This window comes from Ambystoma mexicanum, chromosome 4p, assembly GCF_040938575.1.
Source record: "Ambystoma mexicanum isolate Mex_15411 chromosome 4p, UKY_AmexF1_1, whole genome shotgun sequence".
Taxonomy (NCBI): domain Eukaryota; kingdom Metazoa; phylum Chordata; class Amphibia; order Caudata; family Ambystomatidae; genus Ambystoma; species Ambystoma mexicanum.
In genome coordinates, this window is record NC_090927.1 from 396,011,148 (window position 1) to 396,032,576 (window position 21,429).

Below are 21,429 nucleotides of genomic sequence, written 5' to 3' on the forward strand. Positions count from 1 at the left end.
TAATCAAAAAGCAGGGGAGAGGCTGCTACTCTACAGGTTCACTTTTTGAAACTTCCTGAGCTTGATAATGTGTGCTTCCTGGCTCAGATCGTAAGGGTTATTTTCTCAGGGACATGGGTAGGTAACATCTTCATTCATTTATTTAACACATTTGGCACTGTCAGAAAATGTTTGTCTGCTGTCGATGATCAGAGTTCTTGAGGATTGTTTTCACTGAGATTGACCACATAGATGTTTTTCCAATAGGTTTGATGTGCCATCACTAAAGCCTTGAATTCAATCCCTCTGTTCAATGGAGAGCCAGAGAATTATTTTCAAATAATTTGTGATATGGCCACACACAACCAGGAAGAATGTCTCCATGATCTATCAACATTGGTATACATTTACACAGTTATTTTATACATGCAATTAACAATTTGAACAGCTTGTATCAGCTTCTGGCTGATATTTGGTAACATGTTCATTAACAGTTGTCAAGCTTAGTTCGATACAATGTATTGTCTGGCTGAATTTTGTCCTGTCCTGCTGGTCATTTCTAAATGCTGGTAAACTGCTGATGAGAACTTTGAGAGTGAGTGTCAGTTGGGGGCCTAAGATGGAGTGCATGAGGATGGCCAGTGGATGGTATCTCCTGTATATAGCCTAAGAGTAACTGGAACCCATAAGGTACTGTGTATAATAAATCTACCTGCACTTTCAAAAAAGAAAGTTCAAAGTTGCTCTGTGTCTGGACTACCATCTATATGCCTTTCAATTACTAAGTTGGTGACGTGCTGAAAAGGACCCAGGAGAAACACATGGAACCTCAAATAATCAAGTAAGGAGTGCTATGGTGGTGGGATCAGTGAACATAGGACACCCATCCTCCAAGTCTGCTGAACTAGACTGGTGTACTAAACAGTACTGCTGCCTGATAAAGACATGGGAGCACAGATAGCATGGGGAAGCTCTTCTTCAAGGAGGAAAAGAGCATGAGCACCAGCTTCTAACACTAGCATTAAGGTCGCAAACCTCGGGTCTGTGCAGCTGCAGGGACAGTTCAGTGTTGCATGGGCCCCAGAGTATAGAGCTTGGATGTAATTCTGAGGCATTGGGGTTACCATGGTGAGAGATAATTTGGCCCATTACAGGTATAGGAACTCTGGAATTCAAGATGGCAACAGGAACTTGTTTATGTTAAAATCCTTTAGGGTAGGGGAGTGCAACATGTCCTGTGGGTGATGCCCCACAACCTAGAGGCACAGCATGTGAAAAACTCTAAGAGAACTATAACATTTATCTCATGACAAACTAGACACAGTGGACAACTTTTTGCCAGCGTGATTGTCACCTAGCCCCACAGGGCATACAGAGCAGGTGGCATTGTGGAGGAGACAGCATTTCCAGCTGTAGAGCTCCTAGGAGCTCCTCTCAGCCGGCTTTCCCTCCCTAATGGTGACATCATAGAATCCCTCACAGTTTCATGCTAAGGTGCAATACTGTCAATGTTTCCCATGGAAACAGAAGCATACGGCTGATGAGCTGCTTATCAAACTAGCTGCTTCTCCCAAACCTCTGAAAGACAGTATAACAAAACATTGGATAGGGAAGTAAATGATTTGTTTTCAGCACCCATCGAAGTTACTTTGTGCCTAGAGCCCCTATCAATGAATTTATTATATTCATTTAAATGGAACTGAAGGCCACAAACTTCCATTGAGGGAGTATGGCATGGGGGTTGCTTTCAAGATACTCAGATGTCCTCCCTCTAATGCATTGTGACATTTTAAGATTACTAAGTTGCACATTCCAGTGCTCAAGTCTACTGAGAACATCCAATCCAACCTCCTCTGAAGGTGATGTACACTGGAATGGTGCATTACTGGCCAGGGCCCAGGCTGCTGTGAACCCTGGGAGCACTTTTCACCTGCTCTTTGCAAACCATATGTTTGTTTATTTAGTTTATTTCAGAAACACATTCCATAAAACGTCACATTAAAATAAAATGTGCAGAAAGAGATACAACCAAACAGTATCTAGGGACACTCCGAGCAATGAGGTACAGGAGTCACAAATAACTAGTGGCAGGGGGTTCATGTAGAAAATATAAACAACATGAATGGCCGGTGCATATCATAAATGAAATGCACAAATTCTGGCAATGGGCACAATTTTATGATGTGCAACGGCCATTCATGAAGTTTAATGTCCAAATGGGTGGAGTGCATTCAAGCACCGGATTCCAGTGTCCAAACGGCAGCCACGTTACTGGTGAATCACATTTTCTCAAGATTTTGGCCAGGCCAGGGAAGTCGTTTCACCAGTGCATTAATGACAAAAGTGTGGCAGAGTTTGGGTGTAAAAAGGAAGCTACACATCTCATACCAGCCTTCCTCTTCAGGTGGGGTGGAACGGAGCGATAGGTCAATTGTGGATGTGTTGAAGAAATTTGTGGCTGAAGCAGGTTCTAGTTGGCACCTTCGGCTTCTATTAGTATTAATGGCAATTAGGTGGATTCCTGCTAAATCTACAAATATTAGCCCTCAGGAAATACTGACAGGGAGAAAGATGGTGTTGCCACAGCATTTACTTTACAGGACTCATGAACAGACATTGTAAATGCCCCCACAATTCACGAATATGTGGGGGAGTTGAGGAAGCACTTACAACATGCATTTGCATTTGTGCAGTGGAATTTGGAAAAGGCCACTGACTGTGCAAAAACCTATTATTATAAGAAGACATCTACAAAAGTGTACGAGGTAGGAGATCAGATTTATATGTTTAATTTTGGAAAGGGCAGGTATAAAAACACAAAGTTTCTTCCAGCATGGCAAGGGCCATGCAGAATAACAGAGAGATAAAGAGAGAAAAAAATATCACAACAGCCAAACACTTTCTTTTTCATGGACAATTGAAGAGAGCTTGTTTTAAACATTTAACACTACATGTGAAGTTTGCTAACCCTGACTGGCTATCTGCCATGAACTCATTCAGAACTCCTAACTTAAAAAACCCGTATTCACCAAGAATTTGGTGAGATTCCTGCACTGCTGGTTTTTGGAAAGCCCCTCTCTCTCTTGGCTCGTCACTGATAAAGAAGGTCACGATCTCCCAGCACCAACTCAGCCCACCCCGTCTCGATGCAAGTCAGCCTGCCCGTCTCTCTGCCAGTTTCTGAACCTCTGCACTGCACGTCCCTGAATATCTGTACCACAACCTCTCAGCTGTTTTTAAAGGCTACCCCTGTCACTCAAAAGGACCTGCCTCTCTTCCTGACATGTGTGTGGGAGTGAGGGGCCCGTAGGCCACACTTCCCTCCTTTCCCTAGTACAAACTTGGACCATGTGCCTCCAGTGGTGGGGACTACCCCCGTTGCCCTTATGTGATGCCAGTATCAGCTGGCACTTGTGTAGATGGGGCCATTGCTCAGGACACAGGGCATCCATTTTTGTAACCCCTTGGCTCCATCTTGGTAACTAGGCCTCACTGCGATAATACAAAAAGGCTTCTCTCCCCTTTGCAGCACCGCACACACAGCACACATGACCCCCACCTTTTCTCTCACTGTGTCTGGAAAACTCTGCAGCCCCATTCTCACGCTGAAGCCGGAGGTGATTGCAACAAAGAATAAATGTAAAATCTCACTCTTCCTCTGAGATCACTGCCCTGCGTGTGAACCGGCTTGAGCCAAGCGATGTAGCTCATCCATCTCCACAAATCTGTCAATGCCCCCTCGCCCTCGCCATTGGAAAATCACTGCCAGTGTAACCCTGTGTCCCTGCAAGGTATTCTCTTGATGTACCAGATATGTGACCTCGCATGATGCCCACTAAGCAGGCCCCCGACTAACATTAGACCCCTGTCATAGTATATTGTCTCCAACTGCTAACAAATGCCAATATGCCTTGGATCTTTTATGAGTCCAGACCCTAACTTCAATCAATGTTATCATGATGGTCAAAACCCTTTAACCTGATGCCATATATATAAGCTGCTGTTATTAACAATGTAAATACATGTATGAAGTTTATAGGTTTACAACGATTTGTTCAAACGAATTGAAAATTATCATTATTTAGTGCATGCTTCACAAAGATGTATGATGTTAGCTTAGTTAGTGGCCACCCCGCTTCAAGGCAACCTGACCTTCACCCCTCCTGGACACTGACAACTGGATCACGCGATGTCCATCCTCCCACCGAAGGAGCGACCAATCCGGATGAGACAGTGACACCACAGCCATATTGTACTATAATGACTGTCCAATCCTGCACCAACTCAATACCCTATGTTAATTGCATCACCTATGACCATTTTTCTCTTTATAATGTGATGTAATTGTGATATTTGTCAGAGCGCTCTCGGGCAGCAGAGTTCTTTGGATGCCATTTAGATAAAGATATTTTTTGAACTTTGCAACCGGTTCCCTTAGCCTTATTCCCCATCAGGGGGTGTCTCGTTTATTCTTTTTGCACGTTTGAAGACGGTGAGGGCTCTTACATTTGGTGACCCCGATGAGATTTGGGACAGGTGCCTCGAGGCCCGTGCAGTGTAGCGAGATCCTGGACGCCTCCCAGCAAAACCATCGCCTCCGTGGTCGACCAACCTGTGCGCACAACGAGAAGGGGCCAAGGGTTCCCGGTTGACGAGTACCCAACTGTAAAAGCTGCTCGCCGAGGCAGGCCATGGCTTGGTTGGGATGCAGACTAGATTGTGGATAGACCGTAAACGGTGACTCTCGGACCACTCGACTAAACACGTGAGTACCGGTTGCAAAAGTTCCCACGAGGTAAGAGAAGGGCTAAGGAAGAAGGGGAACAGGTAACAGTGGGTAAAAAAGAAAATAAAGGTAGTTAGGGTCTGTGTGAGTGATACTGAGGCTTTTCTGATCTATCCTTTATATGGCCATTAGGTGTTGTGAAAATAAAGAAGTAAGGGAAGAGTGAGGAAGCCTAGCCCGAAGGGGTAGAATGCGGCGCCGCGTAGCATTGTCTCGTCCAGTGCAGATAAATAAGTGAAGATAAAGAGATAATAGTAGGAGTCTCGTATATGTAGTAGACTCGGAGTAGTAATTTGGAATATTCTTTTTCCCTATGAGTAGAATTCTTGGTGAGGTAGCGAGAAGGGAGCAAGAGGTGGGGAGTGCATTAGAAAAATAGAACAGGGGGTAAAGAAACTAAAGTAAGGGGAAAAGGGGAATAAAAGTGCGCAGGTAGTATATGTTAAATGTTAAATATTTTTATGTTCTATGTTTTCACCTGTGTCGAGGTGTTACATGTTGATCTGTTAGTAACTGTTTATGTGCATACAAATTGAAAAAGATAATTAAGGTTGATCAAGAAAATTGAAAATGCAATGTATACGAAAATGTTTTAAGTAATGGTAAAAGACAGATGTCCACAATTGAAATAATTTACGGTTTAAGTAAGTAGTAAAATAAAATAAAAAATAAGAGGTTATCCAAAAGGTGCTGATACCAACAGGTAAGAAGAAGGTTGCATAAGACATCAAGGTGAGAAGAGTGTCAACTAAGTGCTTGTGTGTCTACACGCAGGAAATTGTATAACCATGGGGGACAATAACATCATTAGCGCACATCTGCCAACATCTTCCATTGTATAGTGAGAAAATACAGAAGTACCAGGGCCAGTGGGTGGCGGAGATAAAAGGAGATAGCGTAAACCCCATATGGCCAGAAGGAGGTTCTTTCGATAAAAGGGTGTTGGATATAGTATCCACACATTTTCTGGCAAAATATAAGGGAAAGGAGTTACAGAACACAAGGGAAGTGTTAGATTTGTGGCGAATGTTCGAGGAAATTACGCCCACAGGTGCGGTAAATACAGACAAAGAGGCTGAGAAAGGGAAAGCGCCAGAAGAAGTAGGTGGGTCAGCGAGAGGAGAATGTACGACAACCACAACTGAGAGTGATACTACTAAAATATACCCATTGATGATAAGGCCCGCGGTAGGATACAGCGAGCCCTGATATGTGCCCACGTGCCCTACCCCGACCAACCCAGCAGAGGCAGCAGCGACCGCACCACCCCCATATGATTGATGGGGGCTGTACAGCCCAACTAGTGCCCCACATGTAAACCTAGCACGGTTAACTGGGGATTTAGACAGACAGCTTGCGCACGCACAGACAGAAATAACACGATTAAGAGTGTTATGTGATAGGGGCCAGATGCTACCAGGGGGAGGGGAAGTGCCACCATTAGCGGCGGCAGACCTCACACCCCCACCAAGCATTGCAGGAGAATCGGCACCAGCGACGCCAGCACCCTCACAGTCGGTGCCACCACAATCGGTACCAATACCAAGAGGGCAGGAACAAGAGTGGCAATCGGGAGAGTTCCTGTTCCATTTAAATGGTAAACCAGTGAGAATAATACAGCCATCAAACCCCAGATAGCCAGCGTGGGAAAAGACAGGAAGAAGAAAGGGAGCAAGAAGAAGAAGTAGAAGAGGTGTGGAGTGATCTTGATGAGTATGAACAAGGGGTAGCGGCGGTGGGATCCCAACTGCCATTCCATTTTGATGACCTAGATGAAAGGTCGCCACCAAGATGGCAGGGCAGGTTAAGACAGCGAGTGGGAAACATGCTAGTGAGCAAGACAAAGAAGGGGACGGTAAGTAAAACAGGAAGAAAGCATAAATTACAAATGCCATTTATACACAAAGGGGCAGGAAGGCTACACTACATTCCGTGGGCCCAAATGGACAAGAACAATGTGTTGAAACTTCTTCCCCTACTCTTGGGTGGGGCAGGGAAATGGATACACGAGTTTGAGAAGAACACCGCAGGAGTCCCATTAGCAATAGGGGACGTGAAAAGTTTGTTGGTGTCCGCTGTTGGCGATCAAGCAGACACTGTATGGGTGAAGACGGGGTTCCCGGGAGTAACAATGGGCTGTGACCGCCATGATGGATCGCCATTTAATAAAGTTAGAGCACAAGCATGGGATGCATTGCGGCGCACGTTTCCAGACATTCCAGATTTACACTTAGTGATGCAGTGCACAATGGGAGAGGAGGAGGAGCCTACGCAATTCATCCTCTGGGTGCAAGACCTGTGGAGAAGTGAAACAGGTACGGCTTGGGATCAATCCACCGCCCTGTTTTATTTTATAATTAAAAAGATCTTCCGAAGGAGGTACAAAAGGCCTTGGATAAAATAGCTGGGATAGAAGCCAAAGGCTGGCCTGAGATCCAAAGCATAATTGTGCACCACTGTAGGAGGATCAAAGAAAGAGAAAAGGAGATAACACAGAAAAGGTTGGCAGACAAAGCGAAATTAGCACAGAATAAGCTAGTGAAGGTCGCATCACTGAACGCAACCACATCAACTGATAGAAGCAGTGAAGGGGATGACGGAGCAGGAAATGCACCAGTGAGAATGGCCACAGCATGGGCTGCAGGAGGACAAGAACAGTGGGACGGAGAAGAACAATATGGAGGGCCCCAGTGGCAAGGAAGACCAACTAGAGGACCAGATGGGTACAGGGGGCCACGAGGGGGATTGGGAGGAATGGGAAACAGAGGTTTCGGTGGACCTGGGATGAGAGGAAGACCACAAGGGTCATGTTGGAATTGTGGAAGACGGGGGCACTATTCAAGAGAGTGTAGAATGCGACCTGCAGGGTACTTTCAAGGACAGCCCCCTATGGGAAATAAACAGCAATATGGACATCCACACCCAGGTAGCCCCTGCGGGTTACCAATGGGAGGGGGCAGACAAGGTGATCAATATTATAATGAACCCCAAATGCAGCAAAGACAGCAACCTCCGCAACAGCAACCACAACAGAGGGGAGCACAACAGCCTATAGCCAAACAAAATACAGTAGGGAATGCAAACAATAACATTTTTGCGACATCTGCTAATGGTGCACATGCACCCTTTCATGGCACAGCAGTAGTAGGAGACAATGTTTTCTCAGTGCCAGGAACTGAGACTATGCAGATTAGGATAGCCCACAGAGAGCACTTGCGTGTCCAGTCCTATCCACTACCCTACGTGCAGAAGAGGAACCACTAGTGGGAGCAGAGATAGGAAAGAAGCAGTTTATCTTTATGGTAGACTCAGGAGCAGAAAAATCATGTCTCATGGAAGGGCGGTTTCCACTCTCGGGAAGAAATTTGGAAACGCAGGGGTTCTCTGGGGCTATTTTAAAAGCTCCTTACACAAAAGACCTTCACATAACAGTGGGGAGGGAAACAGTGCGCGCACCCTTACTGAATCATGAAGACGCGCCAATCAATTTTCTGACTATATCTTTCACCGAGCAGGGAATAGTGTGTTCAACCCCAGGCGTAGGCCCCATACGAGCAATGCTAATGATCAGTACTATGACAAATAAAGTTGCAATAAGAGGGGTGCCCATTGACATGGACATGTTCATTTACGGCCTCAGAGTGTTGGCCCAGGTAGTGCCAGAAATAACAAGAAGGAATGGAGGGTGCCCGCAGATTTTATCTTTCGCCCAATTGTGAATACAGACGTTGTGCCAGGCACCATTTTGTCTATTGATCTAGAGGGGGTCCAGGTCTCAAGCAAACATATCGCAGTGATAGGACTGGACACACATGGTTGCGAATGGAGAGCAGTACTATGCATAGACCCAAACATAATGTTGTGTGATTTAACTGTTGAAGAGCTTTTCACTGACAATGAGAGTGATGGAGAAATAATAATGGAAATAAGTATACCATGCAACATCATGGTACAATACAGGGAAATACACAACCCACTCATGGCCAGTGTTAACGTGCCACCTACAATTTTTGAGCAAGATATGGAAACACCCATTAAGATAAAATTTACGCCAGGTGCCATACTCCCAAGAGATAAGCAGTACCCACTATCAAAAGAAGCGGAGGAAGGAATAAGAGAAACAATAAGTGCTCTGTTAAAACAAGGAATAATTGTTCCATCCAACTCCCCATGTAATGCAGCGATTTTTCCGATCAAAAAAGCAAAAGGAGGGGCGTGGAGAATGATACAAGATCTCCACCCACTCAATGGCGTCATTCAAAAAGAGTTCCCATTAGTTCCTAACCCGGCATCAATACTGTGCAGCATACCCAAAGAAGCCACATGTTTTACAGTGGTAGATTTGAAAAATGCTTTCTTTTCTATACCACTCAATCCAAGCTCCCAGTACCTCACGGCGTTCACGCTAGGAGGGAACGGGTATGAACATTGCAGATTACCGCAGGGATATTGTGAAAGCCCAAGCATTTTCAATAGGATCTTACACGAAGATCTTGGAAATATTGATGTAGAGAGCACGATAATACAATACGTAGATGATTTGCTCATCTGCAGCAAAACTGAAGAAAAGTGCAGAGAAGACTCTGTAACACTGTTGAATTTGCTAGCTACGAAAGGATATAAGGTAGATAAAGGAAAATTGCAATACTGCCTAGCCGAGGTCCTATACCTAGGACAACTAATATCTAAAGATGGCAAAAGAAAACTTCCCGACAGAGCAGCGGCTATACGCCACATACAAATAATAAACTAAGCCACATGATAATACCAAAAACTGTAAAAGACATGCAGAAGTTTCTTGGCATTTGTAATTACTGCCGCGCCTGGATACTTTATTACGCAGTCTATATGCGCCCATTGCTACAGGCACTGAAAGAGTGCCAAAGGAATAATGTCCCAATAAAATGGACAAATGAAATGATGACACAGTACTTCAAACTACAAGACCTGATCGCACACACATCAGTTCTCGCGAACCCAGATTACGACAGGGAATTTTACCTATTCTCACACTGCAATGGCACACTGATGACTGCAGTATTAACACAGAAAACGTCCCTAGGCCACAAGCCATTGGCCTACTACAGCAGAACGCTGGACGCGGTAATGCAAGGTCACTTCGCGTGCAAACAAGCTCTCGCTGCAGCGGCCTTCGCCATTGAAAAGAGAACCACAATTGTAATGGGCTGCTCAGTGACGCTGTACGCGGAGCATTCACTCTTTGCGATTTTAGAGTGATCCAAATCAACATTGACAACACAGAGGGCAACATCTTATGAGATAATAATCTCCAGCCCAAATGTGCACATAGTGAGATGTAAAACAGTAAATCCAGCCACATTCATTACAGCACCATGTACTGTAGAAGACATGCAGGAGCATGACTGCAACATACGAGGGAGAGGAAGATGATATCCCCAAAGCAAGTGAAAATGCATTACAGGAAGGAGAAATATACTTCATAGATGGGTCAGCATCCATAGATACTGAAACAGGGGAAAAACATGTGGGGATGGCTGTGGTAAGAATGGAAGAAGACAACTATGAAACAATTGTCTAAAAGCGCCTCCCTTCTCATTATTCCGCACAAACAGCTGAACTGGTGACATTAATTGAGGCACTGCACACAGCAAATGGTTGTGCAGTGACCATATATTCGGATTCAGCATATGCAACAACAACAGTACATTCAGGATTATCGCGATGGCGACAAAGAGGGTTCCGACAGGCAGATGGGTCGCCAGTTCAACATGCTACATTACTAAATTAATTAATAGAAGCATTAGCAAAACCATCAGTAGTGGCGGTGGTGAAATGCCAAGCCCATACTAATAACACAGATGTGATCTCATTGGGAAACGCGGCAGCAGACGCAGCAGTGAAAGACGCCTCATATTTCAATGTACCCCCAACAATTGAATGCATTGTCAAAACACAGACCGCACAACCATTAGAAGAAGGGTATAGCAATACAGCAATAACACTACTAATAGAGTTGCAGAGTAGGGCACCAATAGAAGAGCGAAGAGTTATGGGCCAAACGAGGGTGTAAGCAATCACCAACAGATCTGATCTGGAGACAGGAAGTGACTGGGAAGGTAGTGATGCCAGTGGAATTATTAGAGGTAGCATTCCAGCAGCTGCATTTCCCTACCCATGTAGCGAAACAACATATCATAGCAGACATACAAGAGCACTGGTTTGTTCCCAACCTGCAGGAGCACTTGTCAAAATTCACCATAGAATGCACCACATGCCAGACGTACAGTTCAGTGATGACTCTAAGAACATTACGAGGAACTTTACCACATCCTGTGGGGCCCTTCAGAGAGCTCCACATTGATTATGCAGACATGGGGAAGAGATGTAATGGGGCAAGGTACTTGATTGTTGTGGTATGCCCCTTCTCAAGGTGGGTGGAGGTAGGGCCATGCCCTACCCGGACGCAAGGTGTTCTGCCAAGTTTTTGGTGTGAGAGGTGTTCTCAAGGTGGGGAATTTGTGATGTAATAAGATCAGACAACGGCACACATTTTGTGAATGACCTCTTCAAAGAAGTGACATCGCTCCTAGGGGTTAAGCACAAACTGTGTTCTATTTACTATCCAATGGCTAACGGGATGGTGGAGAAGATCAACGGCCTGCTCAAAAGTAAATTGTCAAAGTTATGCAACACACTCAAGAAGAATTGGGTGTATTGCTTGCCCCTAGCACTGTTCCAACTGAGAACGCAGCCAAGCAAAGACCACCATTTAAGCCCTCATGAAATTGTAACTGGCAGGCGTATCCATATGCCACTCTCCCCGATAAAAAAAGCAACAGATTCGCACTAGGCTTCCACAGTGCTGGGGGAAGAATTTAAGGAATATCTTACCCAGGTGACGCGCGAGTGCGTACCATAGCGCAACAACTTGCACCACCCTTTACTGAGAATTCTGCGACAGACACTGTAACGCCAGCCCCAGACAGCCCAGGTGGCCCATTAATGCCCAGAGATAATGTAAACGTAAGAAGTTTTGTTCGGCGGTGGAACTCGCCGAGGTTTCATGGACCCTATGAGGTCGTCTATTGCACACCCACAGCGGTTAAGGTGAAGGGACTGAAGTATTGGGTGCATCTCTCAGATGTGAGGAAGGCACGCGATACAGCACTCCCTCAGTGTGAGCAAACACATGCCACTGAAATAGTGAATGAAAGTGAAACATAATTACAAAGAGGGTAAAAGAAACAATGCATATGAATGTGCTTGCATGACTCTCTCTCTCTCTCTCTCTCATCCTTTCTTTCTATCTCTCGCTCGTATGTTCTGCACTCTCCATCAAAATGAATAAAAAGAAACATAAAGTGTGTACATACAGAAATGATGTTAGTAGCTCAGTACAAGTAAAAGGCACAATCAGTAGAAAAGTGTTATTGTAAAAGATTCATAGTAATACGTAAGTGACTAATAAGGAGAATCTCACAAACAGTAATGAACTATGCAATGCAAACAATGAATGTATGCTCGTCATTTAACCATTTTATATCACCCCTCCAGGTAACACAATGGCCGAAAGGAGCGCGCTCACAGACAATGACTTAATGTTAGTTGGCGATAGGATTGCCAATAGAGCCAATAAGTACAGTAATGTTGAGTGTGCTTTAAAGTATTCTACGGCCTTGTTATCTGTGATGCTATTCTTCATGGCTTGGTACTATACACTCCTATGTATTGTCCATGATATGAACAAAGGGGGGAGCGGGGCACAGCTGATACGAGAAGGGTCGGTACTAATATGGACAGGGGTAAAAACAATGTGGAGAGAAAACTATTCTGCCAATGAGAATGATGCTAATGTAACCTACACTATGGTGCACTTTAATGACACAACAACTGCCCCTCTTCTGCCAATTGCTGCTATAAGCTTGTATAATAACAATGAAACAAACGAATATGATGGGGACTATTTTTGGTCAAATAAACTAACCAAAATGAATATTAATGCACAGACTACTAGAGACCCTACCTCCTTTTATAATGCTGCTACTCATGAATCACCAGGACTGCTAGCATACATACAGTAAATAATGTTAATGACACAGCATGGACTGGGGTGTTCCCAATACATTATCGAAAGGTTAGAAGTTATTGCAAGAGGAGAGGAAAAAGGGGGGCGGGTGGAAAAAGATATGACATCTACCGTGGCCTGGGATTAGACAAAATAGAAGACCCCGCCACCCCGACCAGTCAAATAAATGGTACTCAGACATGAATGCCAAAGCAAAGCAAGCCACAAATGAGAGTTGCTATGTTTGCTCTCTCATACTGCATGCATCAGGGATGCCCAAAATACTAGTGCCACAGGAGGTACCCTTGTCAGACCCCCAATGTTTGATTAATCTCGTATTGTGTAGAATTCGGAGCACCTTCCAGGTACACACAGTTACAATAGAGATGCTGCGGAACGAGAGGACATGCACAAGCAGACGCCAAGCAGAAATTTGCATCAAAGAACCATTCTTCATCATAAAAGGAACGAGATTTGCAGAAAATAAATGGCATGACGAGACGATCGAGTGAAAATCTGAGGCACTCAGAGGACTGACTGAAGAGAACTTTCAATGGGTAAAATAAACATGTATCCCTGTCTGGTCCCAGCACATTGCCAAACTCAAGTGGGTTACAGCACTAGAAAAGCCAATCAAGAGGCAAAAAGAAATACCACATGAACTAAGCTTTAATGGAGAAGGAAAAGTGCCCATGGTTGCCAACAAGCAATGCAATAAGACAATCATACTTCCAGACATGAAGAAGGGCACAGCAGCCCTCATGGACATGTATTGGATCTGTGGCAAACAAGCATACCTGCATCTCCCGGTGTCGTGGAAGGGCACTTGCGCCCTAATCACCCTACATCCGGCTCTGATGGTAATCCCAGAAAGTCACATCCAAGGTGGAAAAGGACAATAGGCTGGCATATCGGCAGCAGGGCAATTGGCTAACACATCGGCAGCGCCCCAACCAGAAGTAACAAATCCTCCAGCATATGAACTGTTGTCAGAAAACGACATAAAAGACAAACTCTCTCACAAAAGGAGATCATCCAATTATATCTCCTCTGAATCATCTGCTCTTCTTGCCGCAATCCCGCCGAAGTATAAGCTCTTCAACTCCGCAGAGACATTCTTTGCTTCGCTCCTAACACCAAGACTCCAGGCCCGAACTAACACCAAGTGGTTACAGATAGTGCGCTGGGAGCTGATCCAACTCGCCAACGACACTGAAGAAGGGTTCAAAATGATAAAAGTAGAACTGTGTGCCTTGCGCCTAATGACAATGCAGAACCAGTACGTCTTAGATCTCCTCACGGCGATGGACGGCGGTGTTTGCCAAAAAATCGGGAGCACATGTTGCAAATTCGTGCCATCTGAAGATGCAGATAATGGAACACTCTCCCATGTAATATCATTAGTACACAGCCTGGGAGAAAGGATGTCGAAAGAAGGGGGAGTAGAACCAACCACCTGGTTTGACAACATGTTCAGCTGGATACCATCCTGGTTCAACACAATGATGAAAATGTTCTTTCCTATAATCGTCTTCATAATGCTATTTTTCTCTGTGTGCCAATTAGCTATCTGATGTTGTGCAAAATCGATACCTAATTCAGCTATGATGGTGGTAACAATGGGTCGACAGGCAACGGTAACAACTATGATGGATGCGCAGATGCAAACTGGGGAACCTAGCCCACCAAAATATCGCATGACAGCGGTTGATAATCTATATCACACCACCATAAAAGAACCAAGAGAGCTGCAATGGTACAATGAAGTGTGGGTGGACCTGGATGGGGATGGGGGGACATATATGACATGTACCCCTGATGAATATGCGAGGAAAGGGCACAGCCTGAAGAGCGTATGTAGGGCATGGATGCCCATAAAAGGTACATCAGCCTGGGATGAAGCAATAGCTGAACCTGAGTATTATCGAAGAGAGAACAAAAGAACTGATAGTTTGTTACTTTAGATGTAACAAAAGGGGGGAATGTGTTGGAGTGAGGGGCCCGTAGGCCCCCGTCCCTCTTTTCCCTAGTACAAACATGGACCATGTTCCTCCAGTGGTGGGGACTACACCCATTGCCCTTATGTGATGCCAGTATCAGCTGGCACTTGTGTAGATGGGGCCATTGCGCAAGACACAGGGCATCCATTTTTGTACCCCCTTGGCTCCATCTTGGTAACTAGGCCTCACTGCGATAATACGAAAAGGCTTCTCTCCCATTTGCAGCAACGCGCACACAGCACACATGGCCCCCACGTTTTCTCTCACTGTGTCTGGAAAATTCTGCAGCCCCATTCTCACGCTGAAGCCGGAGGTAATTGCAACAAAGAATAAATGTAAAATCTCACTCTTCCTCTGAGATCACTGCCCTGCGCGTGAACCGGCTTGAGCCAAGTGATGTAGCTCATCCATCTCCACAAATCTGTCAATGCCCCCTCGCCCTCACCATTGGAAAATTACTGCCAGTGTAACCCTGTGTCCCTGCAAGGTATTCTCTTGATGTACCAGATATGCGACCTCGCCATGATGGCCACCAAGCAGGCCCCCGACTAACATTAGACCGCTGTCATTGTATATTGTCTCCCACTGCTAACAAATGCCAATATGAGTTGGATCTTTTACGAGTCCAGACCCTAGCTTCAATCAATGTTATCATGATGGTCAAAACCCTTTAACCTGATGCCATAGATATAAGCTGCTGTTATTAACAATGTAAATACATGTTTGAAGTTTATAGGTTTACAACGATTTGTTCAAACGAATTGTAAATGATCATTATTTAGTGCATGCTTCACAAAGATGTATTATGTTAGCTTAGTTAGTGGCCACCCCGCTTCACAGCAACCTGACCTTTACCCCTCCTGGACACTGACAACTGGATCACGCGATGTCCATCCTCCCACCGAAGGAGCGACCAATCCGGATGGAACAGTAACGCCACTGCTATATAGTACTATACTGACTGTCCAATCCTGCACCAACTCAATACCCTATGTTAATTGCGTCACCTATGTCGATTTTTCTCTTTATAATGTGATGCAATTGTGATATTTTTCAGAGCGTTCTTGGGCAGCAGAGTTCTTTAGATGCCATTTAGATAAAGATTTTTTTTAACTTTGCAACTGGTTCTCTTAGGCTTATTCCCCATCAGGGGGTGTCTCGTTTATTCTTTTTGCACGTCTGAAGATGAAGAGGGCTCTTACACATGCCCACATCACCCGAGCTGCTCAGTAATTTTCCAAACGTCTACTAAACTATAAATGTATCATCTCTCTTTCTTCTACTTCCTGCAAAAACAATGGCCTTTTAGCAGCATTTTCAAAGCATATTTAATATTCGCAGTCTGTGCCATGCTGAATGAAATTAAGCAGCCATTAACTGCTTACACGTTTAAACTCCATTGCAGAAAGGCTCTTCATTTTCAGTCCATCTCATCTGAGCCCCTGTTGCACTAATTTGTTAATGACAGGTTACAAGTTATTGGGAAGGGGTTGTTAGTTGATTAGTACATATTAGTATATACATATAGTGCAAGCCGGGCAGATGACACGTTACCCTGAACTAGACCATTTTAAAAAATGTGTTCATTGCCAGAATGCCTGCATTTCATTTATGATGTGCACCTGTCATTCATGATGTTTATATTTTCTAAATGAATCCCCTAACACTACTTATTTGTGACCCCTGTACCTCATTGATCCCAGTGTCCCTACACTGAATCAAATCCTGTAAGAAAAACACAAGAAGTCAAATTGATATCCATCAATAACAATAATACAGACATTGGTAACCAGCAAAAATGTATGTCAACATTCTCTGCCTTCTGTTCGTGATCTGGCTAGAAAACCTGATAAGGCAGACACACAGATTTCCCTGTGTGCTGACTTACAAAAGTATATGACTTCAATTAAAGTACAAACTTTAAAGTGCTTGAATAATGGCATCAGTCAGTTTCGTCAAAGACCAATAGGGGACACCGGAATATAAAATGGTGCACCTTTCTTATTAGGATGCTGGCACATGGGGCATTATTTGGTATTTGAGTACTTCCAGTTGTAAGTAAAGTTTATTAAGGGCAAGATTCCCAATTGAGATTTAACATATAAGTTCCACTCAGGTAGATCTGTGTTAGGAAAGATTTCGTTATTGTAGGGAACTTTCCTTCCATGTGGCAACCCCTAAACTTTTTGCTATTGTTTTCAACCTGTTTTCTTGACTTTGCCAGAGAAGTGCAGCCTTCTGCTGTACTCCTCTGGGCTTTCGCTCCTTTCTTACGGGGAAACTGACATGCCCTTAAGACAGTCAGTACCGGGGAACGCTGTTTCCCGTAGTTTCTTTTATCGTGTCGCCATTTTAGTGCAACACGACACAAGAGGGCACTGTAAGCTAAGTTACAGCTCTCTTGGGTCTCTAGCCTTCTACAGACCCTAGACACTCTTATAGGATGGTTTTTGGATCGGTGCAAGTCATTCAGGGACTGGGCTGGTGGCAGCGATCATTTGGTTTATTTTGAGCTCCTTTTGCCGTTCTGAGCACCTTTTTGCCGCGAACACAAAAGGGTGGCCCGGCTACCCAAAATGGCCGGACCACGAGGCTCCTTTGTCTCGTCCACTGTCCGTCTTGCTCCCTTTACCTTCCCCCGGGTCAGGCGACCCGGGGCCTTCCTTATTTGGGCATGTAGTTTCCCGCGAAACACGGTTGCTTTCGCGGGCTTCTACATGTCGTTTGAGTGCCCCCAGGATGTGGGCTGGGCTGTCTGGTCCCAATACACATCCTGGGTGCCAGAGAGTCTAGGGTGGTGTGAATGCCTGGGACCACTGTGGTCCGTGATTGGTCCACGTATGGTATGTGTGTTGATGAGCGGATCTCCCATTGGCTCCCCTCCGTTTTGGCGCGAAGGGAACCGTGGATAAGAGGGAGCTGGAAACACCACTACCATGTCGATCTCCTGAGTTCTTACGAACCCAGGGATACAGGAGCCAAGTATCCTGCGAACACGAGGCTGGACCGAGGAATCGCTGGTGACCCCCTGAAGAACTTCTGCTCCTCATTGCTGTCGTCCGGTGAAGCCCTTTCCACCTAAGATCGAACAAGAAGGCCTGTACTGGCGCTTCGACCTATTGGAATAGCAGGACCAGCTATTCCCGGCACCTTCATCAACTCCTGCTGTAAGCCTTCGGAAGTGTCTCTGGGCCATCCAGTTGACTGACCAGCTTACTAAGGAGGCCTGCTCTGTAATCGCCGACAGGTTGGGTGGTATTCTGAGTCCGGGGCATGCTCACACGCTTCGTTTGCTTAGCAGTCCTAAGCTAGAGGTGAGCAGTGCTCGTTTGGCTTGAATACACCCGGCCGTTCCGTTGCCCTGCTGTGGCGACAAAACTGTGCTTGTTTCTTCGATCGGGACGTCTTTTTACTCTGCACGACGACGAGACGTTCCCTGCTCTTCAGAACCTGCCAGAAGCTGTATCTATCGAGGAGAAGCTCGGGCCTGCTTGCTTCGGGGACCGGTGAGTAGATTAGCTAGGATCTGGTCGCCCTCCTGCAGTGCCCCTTGCTTTTCCCCGCTGTAAATACAGCACCCCTTGTCCGTACTCGCGCCCTGCTTCTGCCTCACAGTGGAGGCTGCGCTAGAGTCGCGGACCGTGTTCTCCTTCATTAGAGCTCCCTACAGAGCTGTTCAACGTCCTCCGAAGAGCTTCACCTTCTGCCCATTGGCACCGGCGTGTGCAGGTACTTTTGAGCGCTAGGCTCCACTCTTCGTAGGGATTGGACTACCATCTAGTTAGGGGCCTCAGAAGGCGGACATATCACACGCATTGGTTCGCACTGCCTGTTTTCCTTCCCCTGCAGGTGGATAACATATTTCGTGCTGCTAATGCTGTGAAACTGTGTATTCTGTATATATATTGGGTGGATAGTGTATGTGTTGGTTTAATATCGTTGTATATTGCTGCTTTTACTGTGGTTATTAGTTTCAAGGCCTTATAATAAATGTGTATCTATTTTTGATATAAACAACTGTTTGGAGTAGTTTGTAAGCGCTCTTGCTTTGTGTGCTCATTGCGGGCTTTCAGTCACCCTCACCCCTCTTGAGACCTAGTCTTGACCGCCGCGATCGCTACCTTGATTGGTCTGGCTTGTCCAGAGGTTACCCTGTTCCAAGTAATTAGGTTGGCCTTCTGAACCTCTGCGCCACCAGGACAGAGTTCAGAAATCCGTCTTAACAAATTGGTGTACAGCGGTGGGATACGACTGAAGGTATCCAGTGTTGCGCACGAGCTAAGGCGTTTTCAGGTTATTCCAACCAGGACACGCAGTAAAGTATTGAATATAACGTTAAAAAGGCCATAGTCCTATCGACAGTATGGAAACGAATACTTTATTAACCTTAAATGCTTCGAAATCTGAAACATTGAAGAAGATGTGTGCGGAGAGAGGGGTTTCCTCTCAAGGCACTAAATTGGAAATGATCCAGAGAATCGTGGCGTGGCAAGAAGCGCAGCTTGACGCTATAACTTCCGAGGACAGTGCAGAAGGTGGTGGGGCTGCTCTCACTGGCAGAACCGACGGTTCTGCCGCTGCACTGATCCATCACGACCACGAGGACAGGGAGGATGTAATGTCTAACGTTTCCTCTGCCAGTGTTGATGGGGAGGCTATGCTTGAATTCAAGAAGCAAGAGCTGCGGTTTAGGCAGCAGGAGCTTGAATTCAGCATAGCCAAACTGAAAATCGACCAGGCAGAAAAACAAAAAGACAGGGATCACCAGTTGGAACTGGCCAAGCTTCAGTTCGCAAATGGGTCCAAGGGTCCTGGACATGGTTCTGGGGCTTCCTCTCATCCACGGTTTCCAAAAGATCTGCTCAGTGTGTATGAGGAACGAAATGACATTATGGACTGGTTAAATGCGTTTGAGTATGCATGCGAGGTTCAAGAGGTTGATAATGCGGATAAGATTGCATGGTTACTCAGCAGACTGCCCCATTCTGGTTGCAGTGCCATTATGGAAATGTCGAAGGCTGAGCGCGCTGATTTTGCAATGTTGAAGCAGACTCTCATTTTAAAGTTTGGGAAGACTCCGACCCAATATTTGAAAAGGTTTAGAGAGTATAAGAAAAAGGAAGGTGGTACTTGGGTGTCGTATGTAGCTGAGTCCCTGAAAAACTTGACTGGCTGGGTTGAAGGTTATAAGGTTTCTACCTTCGAAGGCATGATCAATCTGGTCATGCTGGAACACATTTTTGCTTCTTCTTCCCCGGAGCTTAAGCAGCATTTGGCCGATTCGAAGGAGATAGATCCTAAGAAGCTGGCCATTGCAGCAGATTTATGGGTGTCACATCGAGTGTCCCATAAGGACAAAACTCATCCTGGTAAGCAGGAGGAAGGGAAAAAGTCCAAAGATGTGGAGGGTGGGGAATCTGCTAAATCTTCTTCCCATAAGGGCCACAAAAAGAAAAATAAGGGTAAGCCATCCGAGAACTCACAGGGTAGTGGAGGTTCGCCTCCGAAACAGAACTCTGGTTATAATAAGCCTCCCTACGTAAACAGACCCAATGGGGCTTGTTTTTCTTGTGGAGCAACTGACCATGTGAAGGGGGATCCCCGTTGTAAGGTTAGACCTTTGGGGGTCCACTCCGCTAATCTGGCCTTCTCCTCCTACGAGGAAGAAGAGATTACAGGAGCATCCTTCTCCTCAGACTCATTTCCCAGCGGAATAGAGGCTGAGGTAGTTTTAGTGTCCCTGGGTTCCTGGGAGCCTAAAGTCGCAGAGGCGTATGCTAGGATTCCGGATAATACCAAGCACTACTTTAAAGACAGTGTGCTGATCAATGGAGTGGATACTCCAGCTCTTAGGGATAGTGGGTGCAGTCGAACTGTAGTGGATTCTACCTTGGTAGACTCAGAGGAAGTTGCCAGAGCTACTCTGATGCCCACTAAGTTGGCTGACGGCCCCCTCCGTATGTTTCCCGTGATCCCTGTTAATCTAACTTTAAATGGTACAGCAGTTAGGATTCCAGTGAGCATTCAGAGAAACGTCCCGGGAAAGGTCTTGTTGGGCAATGATCTCAGAGCTCTAGGGCTCGTAGGAGACACTGCCGAAAGACCCTACACACGGTCTCAAGCACGGGCAGCATTGGCCAAGTCCAATACGCCGCCCCAGCCGAAGGGGAAACCCAAGGCGAAAGGAGTCAACAAGTCCCGACGGGGGAAAGAGAATATTCCCCCGAACTCGCCTACCACTGCGGTGGAGGGAGTTGGTCAATCGCCCGAGCCTGACGAGGAGGTGGCGATGCCTGAAGTGTTCGACCCCAACGACCATCCTGAACTAAAAGACTTGTTAGTTGAAGGAGGTCCTGATAGGGACGACTTCAGTAAGGGCCAACGTGAGTGCCCATCTCTGGAAGGCCTAAGGAGACAGGCCTGCTCCCAGCTTGAGGGTGAACCTCCTGGGAAGCATCGGATTTATTGGGAAGGTGGACTCCTGTACAGTGAGCCCACAGAGTCTACAGAAGGAGACCATAGGAGGTTGGTGGTTCCCCTTTCTGTTAGACCCTTCCTCCTGCAGTTGGCGCATGAAGTTCCCCTTGCTGGTCACCTTGGAATGAAGAGGACCAAGC